At 35.5% G+C, this 9,785-nt stretch overlaps 1 pseudogene; it reads right to left on the reverse strand.

The window, feature by feature from the left end:
* Positions 1-725: 725 nt before the first annotated feature.
* Positions 726-2,387, reverse strand: LOC146750311 (uncharacterized; annotated as a pseudogene).
* Positions 2,388-9,785: the final 7,398 nt, after the last annotated feature.

Below are 9,785 nucleotides of genomic sequence, written 5' to 3' on the forward strand. Positions count from 1 at the left end.
CTCATCTTACCATTCTTTTTCCTCACAAGAACTATTGGTGAAGCATAGGGACTGCATGATTCACGTATGATGCCTCTGTCCAATGACTTGCGTATGTATTCTCGAACTTCCTCCCAATGATGTGGAGATACTCTGCGATGCGGCACCTTTACTGCTATGTTGTCAGTGGTTATTATTCTGTGTTTCACCAGGTCACAGTAACCGATATCATCTTCATCCTTACTAAATTTGTCATAGTGTTTGACAATTAGACTGTTTAATTTGACCTGTTCAGCATCACTAATCTTGTCAACCTTCATTCTTGAAACAAGTTCGTTCACTAATGATGTGTTCACATTAGCCTCTGACACTTGAACTTCATTCACATTTACTGCATGAAATTGTATAGATGGTTCCACAGAAGCAGTTTCAATCACGCCAACTGGAGTACGAGGGGGTAAGTAAACATCATTATCGCTGAAATTTGCTACCTGCATGGGAATTCTACCACTATCATCAATTGTGACATAAGCTGTAGCAACAGTCACTCCATTTTGCAGTTCTGTAGCATGGGCTGTATGTCTCTCAAGCATTGCATAATGCACACAACCTTTTGGGCTGGGTTGAACTGACCCTTCAATGACGCTTAATGATCTAGCAGGCAGTAACACCGATTTTTTTTCCAGCAACTCTGACATGTCTAACTTCAGGCTCCACAACACAAGTCTCCTGATTCACGACTGTAGTTTTGTAAGCCTCCAATATATGCAAAAGTTTAACTTCATCAGGTCTCAGCTTCTCACTTAATTTCTCAACAAACTGCTCACCATGCTTATCTACAAGTACCATTCTCATATCTCTGAAAACATTAGAACCTAAAACACCTGGTATCCTACGCTTGCGTGATTCAATAGGAGTATTTATTGGATCATGCACAACTAAAAAACCTAATTTATGGAAAGTGTGGTTAAACAATGTCACAGGAAGTTCTACATAGCCGGAGTAGGGGATTTCCAGGCCCTGGGAACCAGTAATCTTGATGTATGCAGTGACATCCTGTAGTTTTTCCCCGTGAGCGAGGTGCTCACTGAAAAATTGTTCAGTCACTGTAGACACCTCAGCACCAGTGTCAATCAAACATGCTATTGCTGTCCCTGCAAACTTGGCAACAACTTCTGGACAATCTCCAACAATCTTGCTTATAACTGAGCCTCCATCAATTGTTTCACCCACCACACGGCTCTCAGCAGTAGGTTTAACTAGTTTAAACTTGGTGACTTAGGTACATTCTCTCTGCAGCGTGGCTTCTTATCAGGACAATCACAGCGTAAGTGGTTTGTGGATCCGCAAGTCCAACAGTGCCTCTTACCATCTGGTGCAACAACAGGTTTTCTATTTACAGGCTTGGTCTGCGAGGATATGTGTGACTCTGTTTCTGTAATGCAGCTATTTGTTCACCCTGCTTCAAGATCAATTCACGGTAGTCATCTTCAACTTTGACCTCTCGAACAGCAGCACTGTGCTTTACTTTAAATTTGCCTCGCTGTCCCATCAGCTCCATAACACGGTCACGTGTGTCAAAGTAACTAAGCTCAGGCTGGTTACTATTCAGTCTACGCAACTCCATTTTCAGGCTCTCATCAGACACAGCTTCAGACAGACGGTTTTTCAGCTGAATATCTCTGCCAAATTTAAAGGATGGATCAAGTTGTACCATACGGTCATACAAATTAACCAATTCTAGGGAACAGGAAATGAGATCTTCGCCATCGGTTTGCTTGTAAGAATAAAATCGTTGTTGAAGCTGGGGCAAACTATCTCCATCACCAAAGACTCTTGACAGTACAGCAAATATCTTTTGGGCATCGTACTGTATTTCATTTCTTCCCAGTATTTCGTGTCTGGCCTTACCACCTAGATGTTCGATAAGGAAACTCGCACTTTCACTTGCATTAAGACCTCTGGATGTAATAGTAGCTTGGGCATCCTCGATCCAGTCATTTACCGTCAGATCACTATCTGTTTCTGGTTTGCCTCTGAAGCGGTCAAGTTTCCTGCTGGGGGCAACATACACCATGCGACCAGTACTACTACTATTCACAGGGGGAGAACTGACCTCTACATTGGGTTTCAACCTCAGTTCTGCAACCAGACGTTTCACTTCTCTATCTGACACTTCAGCTTCAGCAATCGCACGGGCAGCTGCTTCATCTCTTTCCATCACAACTGACTCCAGCTGTTGGATCTTCAACTTTAAAGCTTGTACCTCCTGCTCGGTGTCTGAGTCAGACATGTTAATTCATATAATAATCAACACAGTTTACAAGCATGCATCAGTATACAATACAATCAATAAGAAAATTGCTGTACACTCAGAATTGATCATACAATAACAGTTCAATATGGGACCATGCAAATGATTTTATACAAAAATCACAGAGATACAAGTGAAATACATGTACAATATAAAATATAAGACCTGTCTACATACAACTACACATGTGAGTATCACACTGTTACTAAAACAAAATAATTCTGACAAGTGTCAATGTTGATCTTCCGTACTCTTGGATAATTAACACGGTGAAATGGACGGTAAGTATATTTTCTTACTTCACATTAGTAGAAACACAGTTGCGATCTTCACAGTTAGTCCTCACGTCAACAGTCAGGGTTTTTAATAACACGGTGCAGAAATCCTGCCGACTACGCCATGATGTAACGCCAAGAATATTACACAAACAAGATGGTAGAGTTTAATGCAATGTCCTGTTCTTTTTATTTCTGGACCAGTGTAAACAAAAGCAAAAACAAAAACCTGTATAATAAATAAATAATACAAATCAGTATACACAACATAAATACATAAATATTCATAAATGTACACAACATAAATACACACATCTCAGAGGCACATTACCATTCAATGCTATGCCAAATAGGCTGTCAATATTGTCAACAATATAAACAAGGTGTTTATATGCTGTTGACAACATCAGAATAGCACATAAAGTAATTAACCTAACTAGAAAATATATTGTATGGTTCACAATGGTTAACAATACTATAAATATGTAAATAAAGTAAACAAGTAAACATTTATATAACTAATCCCACAAAAAGTACACAATCAAAACATACCCTGACTCAGTCTAGACAACCGCCACTGTAAACAGCTTCAATCAAATAGTGTAGTTCAGTTTCAGCTAACAGTCTAGGCACTTGCTGCAGTTTAGCAGCTCTTATTGGCCGCTTAAGCTATTTTGATATTACGTTGCGGCCATAGTCGCCCCGCAACGTATACCACGACCAAGAGAGCTGCATAAACTGCAGCAAGCCGCGGGCCATATGCCACCATAACGCAGAGCCGTTTATATCCGGAATGTAAGTGATTAAATGTCACAGACAAGTGACAGGGGAATAGCAACGTATATAGCGATTCAATTGAAACTGGTGAAATTGTACTTACTTCAAAAAGTTCAAGAACGCTTCTTGATATCTTTCTGCCATGATGCTCGCGCAAAACTCCCAAAAGAACCTGGTCGTTTAATACAGTATATTATGTTTCTAATCGACGTAATAATCTCGTGGGTATCAAGCTTTTTATTCATTTGAAGAACAGATCGTCAGTTTAATTATATGTATCTATAACGACAATTATATGTGATGAAAATTGTATAGTTAATAATAAAATTACAACATTTTTTAATAGAATTAATTTATTACTCTCAAGGGCCTGTCTAAATTACGATCCGACCCGAAGCGACCCGACCCGCGTTATGTACCTACCCCGATGTTGCAATACTGAAGTAATCCATATTTCAGATTCTTTTGAGTAGTAATTTTAGAAATGCCAAAAAAGTGATCGTCAAGTCGTGAAACCTAGTCATTGAACATAGTTTTACTTTTCCGAATAATCGTGTCCATTGAGACTATCGTGAATGGGGTGTGATCGAGCAAACTATTCTTCGATATGACTTGTTGGCCACTGTGAAAAGTTCCTCCACTTCCAGTTTACCTTTCGCAAATTGCGAATCAACAGCTTTAGGGGAAAAAATCGCCGTTTTTGTCGAAATCAGATCGCATTTCACAGCTGAAACATCGCGGTAATTCACTTCCGCATTGTGTTGAAAAATTACTTCGTCAATAATCGGAAACTTCGTCTGTACGACACAGCATTTTGATTGGTTACAGCAAGTCTCAGAAGTATTGGGGCAGCCAATTTGCAAACTCGCTAGCGAATTGGCTAACTGCTTGGCTTTCGAATCTCGCTGGCACCGTCTTGCAGTCACGCCCACTTAAGACGAATCTATGTAACAGTAGGGGATCATCATACTTTATGAGCTAATCAGCGACGGTCTTTACAGTTGGATGGTGGTTTCGCTTTGAAATATGCCAGGGAAAGTCTTCTATGCTCTTCGTGTCCACACAAAAACGACGAATGAGGTCGATTTTTTTCAGCGGTTGACTTACCCCAACCAATCGTTTGAGTGTGAAAGTTTTTTATTTTCTCCCTGATTTGTAGGAAACTGTTTCTCAACTTGTCTATTTGGTTTCAAGCAGTGTTCAAGAAGGTTAACCTCATATAATAAATATCGGTAGATTAATCGCATTTATAATATCACGCCAGCTGACTGTGGCCATTTTCGGGCTCAAATCATTCAGGGGAATCCAGACATGGAGGATGAGGATGCGTAAAAACATTCTATGTCCCCTAATGCAATATATCTAAAGATCTAAGATCTAAAGAAAAAGGAAAAGGAGATAGAGCAGACTCATCTTGAGAATAAAAATTTCCAGAAACAGCTTGATGAATTGAGGTCTTCGAGATTACAAGACTTGCACTCCCCCAACCTGTATAATAATCTACCTCTAGATGACGATGACAATTCTGACAACTATGAATTAGTTACTAACAGGAAGAAAAGTGATGCAAGGGCTGTGCAGACAATGATTGTGGGTGATTCATTGCTGAGAGATGTGGACATCAAACGTGTGTATAGGAATACACATATTAGAACACTACGTGGGAGAAAGATTGAAGATATTGATGAATACATACAATCAACATCATACAAGGATATCCAAACCATAGTCATTCATGTTGGCACAAATAACATTTCAGATGGGTGCTCAGTTCAGACATGTGCAGATGAGTTTGTAACTCTAATTGATAATACCAAACACAAATATCCAACAGCGAAAATCTGTGTCTCCTCCATCCTACATCGAAGGGACAACATTACAACAAATGAGAACACGGACCAACTAAATGACAAATTGAAACAACAGAGTGCTATCGGGGATAATTACATCTATATTGACAACAATAACATTAATTGTGACACTCATTTGATAGATAATGTGCATCTGAATCTCCGTGGGACAGCTGCTCTGGTGAAAAACATAAAAGATGCTGTTGGACCAATAATTGGTATTAAACGGGATGTCAAGAAAACCTACAAATCTAAATTAACAACCTCACAGAATGTCAACAAACAAAATACCCGCCAACAATCCAGAAATCATACAGACAACAATCAAGATTCCTTCTTCCCAGCTGACCCATACCAATTCCAACAAACACTATTGTCTCAAATGCTATTTCCAGGATTATCATTTCAACCTGATTGGAGGATGCACATGTACGGTCAAAGACCACAACAAAATCTTCAATAATGGTACAAAAACAACAATGCAGAAGGAGGACTTCATGGAAGTCAGGAAAACGAGCATTATCAATTTCATATTGGAATGTGCAAGGTGTAACTAGCAAATTAGAAAATAATGACTTTGTGAAAGATATAACACGTCATGACATCATCGGATTAGGAGAAACTTGGCTAAATCAAGCTTCTCAAAATGTTCTGAATATTCCTGGATATTACTCATACTCTATAACTCGAAAAAATCAGTCAAGAGGTGGAATATCTCTATTAATCAAACAACCTCTCAAAAAAGGAATATCTATAGTCAATACCAACTCTGATGACATATGGTGTAAGTTACAAAAGGATTTCTTTAATGTAACAAAGGATATATATCTATGCTTTATATACCACCCACCTGCAATTTCAAAATATTGCAAGCATGACTTTTTTGATGATTTACAAAATGAGATATGCAACTTCTCCAAACATGGCAATGTTGTTATACTTGGTGACATGAACAGCAGAACAGGGTTTCTCCCTGATCATATAGGCAATGACAATAACCCATTTATACCATTTTCATATTTATATGAGGAAAATAACATTACGTCAGTACGAAACAATAGTGATTCATCTGTCAATAGTCATGGTAGATCTTTAATAGAAATGTGTAAAAGTACTGGTCTTATAATATTGAATGGGCGTTTACCTGGGGATTCTAAAGGCAGTTATACCTGTTATCACTATAATGGTGCGAGCACTGTAGATTATGCAATAGCATCCCCTGATCTAATTCAAAATATTAAATATTTCAAGGTACATGACTTTACATGTACATCTGATCACTGCCAAATATCTTGTCTAATTACAGTGAATGATATTATTCGAACAGAGACAAGTGACAATAATTATTTAAACAATGAACCCAGAAGCTGGATATGGGACAAACTATCAGTATTTGAATACCAAGATAGATTAGCATCTAAAACAAGTCAGGAACAGATCAAATGCTTCTTAAATAATAGTTATGCTATGGATAAAAATGGAATAAATGAGGCAGTGAATGATTTTAACAAATTAATTGACAATTCCGCTAGTCAGGTTTTCAAAAGAAAAAGAAACATTAATAAAAGGAAAACTGAACTAAAATATAGGAGGAAATGGTATGATAGAGAATGTGTAATTCTTAAAAAGGACCTCTCCAACACAGCACGCTTACTCAGTAAGTACCCATTTGATGCTAAAGTTAGAGAAATATTTTATGCCAAGAAAAAAAAATATAAGAAATTAGTTAGGAAAAAGAGATTACAAGAACAAAATTCATTAGTTACAAAATTGGCAAACTTAAAAAATGCAAATTCTCAACAGTTTTGGAAATTGATCAACCAACTTAGGGATTCAAACAAAAATAGGTCAAACCCAATTTCACCAGAAGAATGGATCAAATATTATAAACAATTAAATAACGACAATTTAAACACAAATTTACCAAATGACTTGACATCTACAATTAAATCAACAGAAAATATAGAACACATAAATAATTCATGCATACTAAACAAAGAAATAACAGATAAGGAAATAAAAATAGCAATTAGTAAACTTAAACCCAGAAAGGCAGCAGGATATGATGGGTATTGCCCTGAATTAATGAAAGACAGCTCAGATTATTTAATTAAACCTCTGAAAAAATTATTTAATAATATATTACATTCTGCTATTTACCCAGATATATGGAATATCAGTATAATTTCTCATATTTATAAAAAAGGAGACAGATCTGAACCAGATAATTACAGGGGAGTCGCAGTTTCAAGTTGTATAGGCAAAACATTTTGCACAATAATAAATATTAGGCTATGCCAATTCATAGAAAGCAAGAATATCATAAACAACAATCAGGCAGGATTCAGAAAAGGGTACCGGACAACTGATCACATTTTTGTCTTAAAAACAATAGTTCATAAATATCTGAAACAAAACAAAAAAATTTATACTTGCTTCATCGATTTTAAAAAAGCGTTTGACAAAGTGTGGAGAGAAGGATTATTCTATAAACTGCTAAATAATGGTATTACTGGAAATATCTACAAATTAATTCAAAATATGTACCAGAATACAAAGGCATGCATTCGTTTCGGTGATAAGATATCTCCGATATTTGAAACTATCACAGGTGTAAGACAGGGATGTGTTATGAGTCCAATGCTTTTCAATCTATACGTCAATGACTTAAATAGTCCAATACAAAACAATGACAAAGATCAAGTTCAACTTAATAACCTCAAAATTAGCTCACTGTTTTATGCAGATGATCTAGTTTTAATATCAGAAACAAATAAAGGTCTACAGAGATCAATCAATAATTTGGAGAAATATTGCCAAAATTGGAAACTCCAAGTGAATATGTCAAAAAGTAAAATTGTAATATTTAAAAGAGGATACTTGAGAAATACTGAAAAATTTACATATCAAGGTCAAAATATTAGTTGTGTATTTTCATACAACTACCTTGGGGTATCATTACAGTCAAATGGTAAATTCAGCGACACAAGAAATAATTTGGCAGACAAAGCCACAAGAGCTTTATATGCAATGATGACTTCTGTGCCAAAAGAAACTGACTGCAAAACAATGTTACACCTATTCAAAACATGTATAAGACCAATACTATTATATGGATCAGATGTATGGGGCTTCGAAATTCAAGAAAATAATAAATGGGACATTACACCAATCGAGAAAACCCATCTGAAATTTAGTAAAAGAATGCTTGGATTGAATAAATTTTCATCAAATCTAGCTTGTAGAGCAGAAATAGGTGAACTACCATTACTAGTAGACATCAAAATAAATCTTATAAAGTATTTGGCACGGATCAAAGAACTCCCAGAATGTAATTTAACAAAACAGGCATACCATGAACAGATAAACTGCAAACTCCCATGGATTATGTCAATTTACAAAGAGTTAAATAAGGAAGATAACACATTAGATATAAAGAATATCAATGACAAATTGAATGCAACAAAACAAAATATAAAGAGAATAGGAAACAATATTAAACAAAAATATATTGAATTCTGGAAGGAGACAATTATGGATAAACCTAAGTTGAAAACATATACTCAATTCAAAACAAACTACAACTTTGAAAGTTACTTAATTATACTGAATCTAAAACATAGAATTTCTGTATGCAAGTCTATATACTCCTAAAAGTAAATTAAACTTGCATGCATCCTTAATAATATGCCCATTTGACTACTACTAGCTGGACACATAAAACATGACAAAAACCAAACTGGTGAATTTAAACTATTTATATCCAATATTAGAATCTAAATAATTTAAGACAAAAAAACTGTTGGCCTGTAATACCTGTCATGTTGTTTAAAACATATTGCAAAGTCAATTACATCCCACAAGTCATTTCAAATGAAATAGAGACTGAGAATAAAAAAAACTGCATGATATAGATATTGTAAATGGCTTCTCACATAGATATAATTGCATATAGACATCCTTCATAAACTATGTCAAGTATTATTTTGACCAAACAGTTTGTGAGATATCTGTCACAACTTGATCCTCTGTTTTCAGAGATATGAAATTTCAGTCAATCTTAAATTAAGCATTTAGTGCGGATAAAGCCTGGCAATGAAGCGTTCTGTATGGTCACTAATGCTTCTCAGCAGATTTTAACACTTGATATACAGACAAAAAAATTGCTATTATGCGAATTATGTAATTTAATATGCAGAAATTCAAGGCACAAATCTATGTATGAAGTGTATATATATATCTTGATATATCATTGGATTTGTATCACTAAATTTAGGATTGTTGATGGGAAGTGCACCATAAAATAAAATAAAAAATAGGCTACTTTTATCTTTCTCTAGAAAAATAGCTTTATACAAATAAAATAAAAAGGAATTTGCCAGCAAGAAAGAACAATTTGTTCCAATTGAACTGCCAGTACAATAAAATATCCTCAAAATTCAATAAAAGTTTGTCTAAAAGCCAAGATTGTTACAATTTTGTCACAAACGTGTGTATTATTTATCAATTTATTTAAGCTTATCTAATTAATTTACAAGATTTTGACTGAATAAGTACGTTATTTTCATGTTTGTTCGTTGTACAAGTAGC

The sequence above is a fragment of the Saccoglossus kowalevskii genome, chromosome 1 (genome assembly GCF_978046115.1).
Source record: "Saccoglossus kowalevskii chromosome 1, keSacKowa6.1, whole genome shotgun sequence".
Classification (NCBI taxonomy): Eukaryota; Metazoa; Hemichordata; class Enteropneusta; family Harrimaniidae; genus Saccoglossus; species Saccoglossus kowalevskii.